Consider the following 8172-nt stretch of genomic DNA (forward strand, 5'->3'; position numbering starts at 1 on the left):
TGGTGTAATGGTATAAGCTTTTATAGATAAGGTTGCACATGATTGCTGGACATGAAGGGGTAAGGGTGTTAAAGTTCAGCCTGAAACTGGTTGGATCCATCAAAACGATCGGTTCAGCCCGGGCTGGAACCAAACCCATAGCAGTTCGGTTTTGATTGGCCATTTTATTGAACTAGCATAACCCGAATGCACTGACCGAAACCAGATTGAACAAAACAAACCGAAACACGATAGTAGCCTGATTAGTGATTACAAATTGGTAACAAAAAAACCGATTGAAACTAATTGAAACTGAAAACCTCCTTAATTCAGTCAATATGATATTAATACCTTAAACCATGGTCTACATCACTTACTTTTATGTATACAAAATCAATCTTAGAAACAATAAATAAAAGGGGAAAGATTTTGCATCTTTTGCACTAGTGTCAAAAATTTTCTTCTCTTGACTGTACCTTCGCCATGTCTATCCAAATTATTTTTTTCACAAGAGGGAGATATATGGATCGGGCTCACCTCACTCGATGCCCAACCATTGGATGGGCATCTGTGCTGAGGTGGTGACTTGGGTGTTGCACGTAATACGATGGCTGCACAACCCCAAGCCGTAGAAGATCCAAATTTGGGGATATATAGGTAGGCTTAAGGAAAATTGAACTCATGACCTCTTAATTATGAGATTATGATCTTTGCCAACATCCCTTAAAAGTTCAATGTAACAAAAGATCCCAATCTAATGATGATAATCGTAATTGGGAAAAATTTAATGTCACCCTCACTCCGGATAATGACAATGCCATTTTTACCCAAGGTGAAGAGAAATTTTTTTTCATCCAAGGTGATTTGAAGCACAGAATCAGGATCCTGATCAGTTTCGAATTGGAATCGATCTAGATCTGCCCCAATCAGTTGATTTCAATCCAAATCCATCTCCAACTGATTCAATATTGATTCTTTTTACGCAAGTAACAGTGTGATTCCATCGGAATGGTCCGATCGACCCAACTCGGACCTATACAATACAAAAACTAGAGTTTTGATGTTTTAAAGCCGATTCCTATTGGCTCTAGACCGATTCCTATCCAAAACTATAAGATCCCGATTACGGGTTTTTAAATACTTTTAAATTCGTGTATTTGGCCGCCTACTGTTTCTCAACAAGTTTCATTTCTCTCTTGGGTTTGCCAAAAATCTATAAGAACTCTCCAAAAAAATTTTGTGATTCGATAGAAGCTTCTCTCAAAAAATTATTTTATCCAAACGAAGTTCTTTTTTTTTTTTTTAAGTTAATACATTTCTCTCTTGGGTGTACCAAAAATCCACAAGAACTCTCCAAAATTTTTTTGTGATTCGATAGAAGCTTCTCTCAAAAAATTATTTTATCCAATTGAAGTTCTATTATTTTTTTTAATTAATATTTTCAACATAAATTCTAGACTTTTTCTTATAACATCTTCGCTGATATATCCATGACGTGTAGATTTCCTGACATTGTTGTCCAGTTGGCCTTTAAAATCTCTTCCTTTCGTCCCACATTTGGCAATTGGCACTGTAAGGTCTGAATTTGGCATTGAAGCTCCAAACACATTCCTCTTTCCTTCAGGTTTTTTTTTAGCTTCAGTTGTTGTGTTCTCGTTTTTGAATGCCTTGCAAGTCTCTCTTATTCTCATTGTCTGAAATTGGAATTTTGTCAAAATCGAACCGAAACTTCACTTTTGGTTGAAAATTCTCAAATTTTCGCCCCCACCCCCTGCCTCTTTCTTTCGTCTTCAAGGATTATCGAATTATCTTCCAATATCTCTTTAGCTATCGTTTCATCGAAATTAGACCTTTTTTCCTTGAATTATTTTTCCCTGCTAAAGAGTAAAGACTAGTCTTTTGTTTATAAGACTCGTCAATTTTTTTATTCTTCCTCCCTTAAAATTTTAATTGCTGCTGCATATGAATAGTGTCAAGGTCTTGATCTGCAGCTCCTAGTAGAAGTTGGTGAAGGAAATCACTAATGTGATTAAATTTGTTTCAGGTGGTTGTGAATTTTGGTAAAATGGAAGTTACAGGGAGCTAAACGTTATCAGGTTCTATGAAATTGACTGGTGGAGTTTTCTTACTATTCCTTCTGTGTTGTACCTATTACTAAATTCTGGGTGTTGTGTCGCTAATATCTTTAGATATCATATATAGAATATATTTCTGTCTTTTGTAGATATTTGGGCAGTGTGGGGGGCTTTGCACAATTCATTCAACATAATCAGTCTTAGTCTCGGCAGATCCACAGGCAAGAGGTGCTCTGTCATGGAATATGAATTAGATTGGACAAAACCCACAAAAACCTTGTCATTTACGATTCAGAATCTCTACTCTCTGATACATTTCATGCCTTGGTCTCTTAAAATCCCCATAGGTGATGCTAACCATGAATTCCTTTAATCATATTACTGTCGATTAGCGATACGGACTCTAGTTCTTACATCTTTTTTGATTAATCCAACTGCTCAATTTAGAGATCGAATGCCTGGTTTTGTGAATAGCAAGAAACCATTTACAGACTTGGAAATGTGTTTCTCCAATACAATCCAGAAAGATATGCCGAGTCGTTCAAAAATGAATCCTCAGTTAACCTCTCGAGCACCTAATGAGTTTTACAGCCCCATCTTACCTGGCCTCCCTGATGATGTGGCAAAGTACTGCCTTGCATTTGTTCGCCCCACTAATTTTCCAGCAATGGGTGCTGTGTGCAAGCAATGGAGGTCATTTATTCTAAGCAAGGAATTCGGTACTTTGAGGAAACAGACTGGGAGGGTTCAGGAATGGCTTTATGTCTTAACTGGGGAGGCAGATGGAAAGGGGAGCCACTAGGAGGTGTTGAGTTGCTTGGGAAATGAACAATATCTCCTTCCTCCTATGCCTGGTCCAGTGAAAGCTGGTTTTGGAGTGGTTGTCCTTGATAGGAAGCTTCTCGTTATTGCTGGCTATTTGGTATATGAAGGGACCGGAGTTGTCTCTGCAGATGTTTACCAATATGATTCTTGTTTCAACAGGTATGCTTCATTATTCCCTCCTCAAACAGTTTTCCCAGTCAAATCCCCTGATTCCAACTTTTCCAACTATGGGTTGATGTACTAAGAAAAAAAAGAAAAAAAAAAAGAAAGAGGGGTTTTTTTTTTATTTGGGGGAGGTGGGGGGAGGAAGCTAAATTATTCTTTAGTCACCTGATCAATGCATTCGTTTTGACAGTCAAGAAGAAGCAGAAGATTCACCATTTCTTTTGTTTGTTTTTTGTGTGATACCTGTTAGCGAAACTCATATAGTGATATAGGATACTGTTCTCCAAAAATAGAATGGCACTAAGGATAAAGCATTGTTCTTGCCATACAAAGACATGATAACAGTGTTTTCTGATTTGTATTATTCTTGTTTCCTAGTGCTAGAGTCCAGAGGCTTATGACTGATGGGTCCTTTGTATGTCTCTAGAGTCATTATGCTTGATGATTGTTTAGTTTTCCTACCATCATGACTGGAATATCTTTCTTTTCCTGGAAGAAATATTCCAAATGTTCTCTGGCCCCTTCTCCAGAACCCAGCATTTCTACACGTTGTGTAGCAAGCCCCCAGGGGCCCAAACAAGTGATACAATTATTCATTTACTAAAAAATAATTTATATGTTTCCTTTTTTTGGGGGGTGGGGGTCAATCTCAGTTTCTGGTAAATCCTAAACCCACTCCACTGTAGTAATTCATGGAGTTTTACCGGAAAAAAAAAAAAGGTAGTAATTCATGGAGAGATGACACAGCCAGCTGAAGAGGGATTTCGTCGCTTAACTTAGCCATAACACCAACCATTCCTTGGCGGACAGCCTTGAACAGGATAATGGCAGCAATTCTTCGTGTGTAACAGGGAGGGGGGAGTGAGGTGATTTTTCCACAAAAGAACTGTGCTTATCATGATTCTGTACGGCTCTGTTTGGTTGCAAGGGAAACAAAGGGAAGGAAAACTCAAAAGGAAGAATAGAAAAGAAAGACATCATTTGCTCACATGATGGTATAACTCCAAAACATATCATATTTTGGTTATTAAATTTCACTTTACTTTGCAATCAAATTCCTTTAATTTCAAAAGAAAAATAAATTCTACATTGAAAAGTATATTTACTAAATTTGGTAAGAATTTTAACTAGGTTACACAATCATGATTACAAAACTTTCCTTTTTTTTTCAAAAGTGATTTCACTTCTCTTTACTTGCAACCAAAAGGAGCCATAGGGAAAAGGTGTGGGTGATGTGCAGTTTGTACTTTAGATTCTTGCTTCCTAATTTATGAGTGAAATAAGAAATATGAATCAATGACTTATGGTTCTATCAGCTCCCCAGGGTGTTGTAATTGTTTCTCCCCGAATGCAGGTGGAGCACATTGGCGAAAATGAATGTGGCACGCTATGACTTTGCTTATGCTGAAGTTGATGGCAAGGTGTATGCAGTAGGGGGCTATGGGGGTGATGGGGAGAGCCTCTCAAGTGCTGAGGTGTATGATCCCCACAAAAATAAGTGGACACTAATAGAGAGTCTTCGTTGTCCAAGGTGGGGTTGTTTTGCCTGTGGGTTGGAGGGGAAGCTCTATGTCATGGGTGGTCGGTCAAGCTTTGCTATTGGCCACTCAAGAGTTGCGGATGTTTACAACCCTGAGCTCCACACTTGGTTTGAGATGAAGAATGGATGTGCCATGGTCAAAGCACATGCTGTGCTGGGCAAGAGACTCTTCTGCATGGAGTGGAAGAATCGGCGTAAGCTAGCTATATTCAACCCTGTTGACAACTCATGGAAGATGGTCCCTGTTCCATTGACAGGAAGCTCAAGTATAGAGTTTCGGTTTGAGATACTGGATGGGAAGCTCCTACTGTTCTCCTTAGAGGAGGAAGCAGATTATCAAACACTGTTGTATGATCCGGAAGCAGCACCGGGCAATGAGTGGCAGACTTCTGCAATAAAGCCATCCGGTCTATGCTTGTTCAGTGTCACAATCAAAGCATGAAGAGTTTTGCATTTTCAGTCTTACTGAATATAATCTGTATAGTCTATGATGTACTTGTGCAATTTCTAGTGTCTCGTTACTAAGGCTCTATTTGGTATAATTTCTATTTGTATTTATGACCTGTGTATGAAAATTCATTTATGAGAATTATGTAATATGCCTTAAATAACAGCTGTTTGGTTACTCCTACACATAATGTATTATAGAATGAGAGTTGTATGGTGTTTGTTACAGTAATGTAAAGAATAAATTCTCTAACTTTTGATTCCTCTATTCCTTATTTTTTTTATTTCATCAAACATGTGAAATGCATTGCATGTTGAATGTGTTATGTGTCTGATGGGCCCACCCTAATGTATGGGCACTAGATTTAACGCGTTCCATCAACTCTGTAACCAAACAGAAGTTGTGGAAGAGAGGAATCCATACCCAATTGTACACATTGTGGGGTCAACTTTGGCCATGATTTCTTTTCACTTTGTGCAATCTTGCTTCCTACTGTTGAATGAAACAGGATTGCCTTGTCACACGAACCACAATCTCCTTTCTTCCTCATATCCGCAAGAAACTCCATCTCTACCGAGACCTCGCCATTAGACCTGCTACTCGAAGTCTTCAAATCTTCAGATTTGTCTGCTGTTACATGAGCACGATAACCCATCTCTGAAAACAATCTTGTTTCCCCTCCAAAGCCTCCATTTTTTCTCTCTCTCGTTACTTGTCGACATGGATTCTCTAACAAACGGCCTGGGAGAGAGAGAGAGAGTGGAGAGTTTGAATTAGATTTCTTTTATGATGGATCAAACGAATTTTTTTACCTAGATTTAAAGTGGTTAGAGCACGTGCTCATTAAAGGGTAATACATAAATTAAGCCATTATTTATGGCTACAACATGTCTTGTGCTTGCCTGGGTTTACAGTTCAGGCCTAAGGGAAAATTCCGGTTACACGAAGCCTCCCTCCATCCTGTGTAATGCTTTATTCATGGGGATTCGAATCTAGACCTGTCCACTTGTAGTTAAAATGTGATGTTTATGCTTCTTTTGGCTTCCAGGGTTTCTCAACCTCCTTTTTAGATTTTCTAGGCATCTTTCATTTCCAAAAGATCTTCTTTACTCTTATTCAAAAGGTCCAATGATGTATGTATACTAGACCTTTTGAGGCAATTATAGGCCTTGGGAAACAACTCTCTAATTGGTCAATAAAAATGTGTTTGGGCTTTGGAGAAGGTTGGATTATAGACAACCTTTGTAAGCTTGTGGGCATGTTGATGGTATGACCAAGGCTTGATTCTGGCCCGTAGCAGGCAAATCCATGTCCATTTGTTTACATATTGTCATTAATCGACATGCTCCCGGTACATGTGAGTCTTATCCCAATTCTCATGTTACTCTCTATCCACTCCAAAAAGCTTCAAGCCAAATAGAGTTTCTCTTGTGGCAAACCAAATCTTGAAAAAACTGAAAGGTTAAGAAGGAGATAACAATGGGAGAGGAGCAAGCAGCATCAATGAAGATCAGTTTGAAGAAAATTCAAGTTTCTACTAAGGTTGTGCTCGGTTTTGACCCTAAACCAGATAAAGTGGCCTAGCCGTGGCATATTCTACCTTTATGTTATCACATAAATACTTTTGTACAAAACTTTACTACTTGGGATGGGGTTGTGGATAAATCTGTAATTTTTTGGTTATTTAGTTTAGCTTCTAAGGCTATTTCTGACCATAGAAGTAACTATCTCTCAGTCGATGCTGTACAGTTTTAGTCATTGTTAATATATTCTTTTTTTTCATTAAAAAAAACAATGGGAGAGGATTCTTTGAACAAGTTACATAAGGGAGCGCACCAATGAGAGATGAAAAAACGGTTTCGTATGTCAAGTTGTTTTTGACCGTGTACTTCCCTTGTTTTGCCCATCAAAAGGCTGATCCCGATACCTAAAACCATACTATTCTCCTTCCAAAATGTTCCCTTGAAAATTGTAATGATATTGTTTGACTTTAGGAGGGTGTAGAAGAAATCTCTTATGTCACATCAATCACACATGAAATAACTTAGTCAAAAGGGGGTCCACATGATCATGGAGGAGAGAGTTTGTCAATGTGAATCCCACGTGAACAAGATGTGAGAAATTGTGGGAAAGAATCCGTACACTGTCAGTGCAAGGATTCTTTTTTTCCCTTAGTTTTATTTTATTTATTCTATTGTGAAATAAAATTCTCTTAGCATGATCTAATGACAAAAGTATTCTTTATGGTACCCCTTTTGATGATACATCCCTTGGTACTCAAAATTTATCAAAATATCATATAACAATGATGATGGTAGTAATAAAAATAATAGTAATAACATGATAATAACATCAATAATAGTTCACTCTATTTACCCAAGAAAAAAAAATGTAGTTGATTATAACAAAATTTGTCATGATCGTTATATTTAGAGCATGGAATTAAATACCGTTATCAGATCTATTATCATATATGCATATTTGTATCAGTGGGACGGTTCTTATAAGGATATATTTATCTAAAAAATTATTTTTATTGAAATTGAGGGCAAAACCGTCTGATATAATCAGATATGACTAATATGGATCCCAATACAGATATTAATGACCATGATTTTGAGGCTTTATGATTGTAACAATATTTTCGTGGTAAAATATTTTATTTTTTGATAAATAAGTAAAATTTGATCTTTGGTAATTCTGTTAAGGATAATTGTCGTATGAATCAATGATATGTTTCCCTTTGCTTCATTCAATTTAAAGTAAATAAGATTTTTTTTTTAGTAATAAAGTAAATAAGATAGAGTCGAGTTTTTCCTTCCCCCATAGCGAAGAGAGAATCTTTTCAACCGCATAATCTAACTCTCTTATTCAACCAAGGGTATCTTCGACCTTCTTCTATAGAGGGCGATAGTTAAATATGAGACTCAATATCCCAAGAGTCCAATGATAATATCAAGTTGAATGACAAAAAACTTTTACCGATATATGGTTTCAATTTTTGCCCATTGTTTTCTATCAACCAAGGATTTTAAACTTGGAGTTGGGAGATTGAATCGGTTCTTACCAGTTTTGATATGATCTGATTTGGATCTAAATTGCCTCTTCAGATATTAAAACACAACGATCAATTCCCAAAA

General features: G+C 37.2%; 1 pseudogene; it reads left to right on the forward strand.

The window, feature by feature from the left end:
- Nucleotides 1-2493: 2493 nt before the first annotated feature.
- On the forward strand, nucleotides 2494-5033 carry LOC122656355 (annotated as a pseudogene).
- Nucleotides 5034-8172: the final 3139 nt, after the last annotated feature.

Source organism: Telopea speciosissima, chromosome 3, assembly GCF_018873765.1.
Source record: "Telopea speciosissima isolate NSW1024214 ecotype Mountain lineage chromosome 3, Tspe_v1, whole genome shotgun sequence".
Classification (NCBI taxonomy): Eukaryota; Viridiplantae; Streptophyta; class Magnoliopsida; order Proteales; family Proteaceae; genus Telopea; species Telopea speciosissima.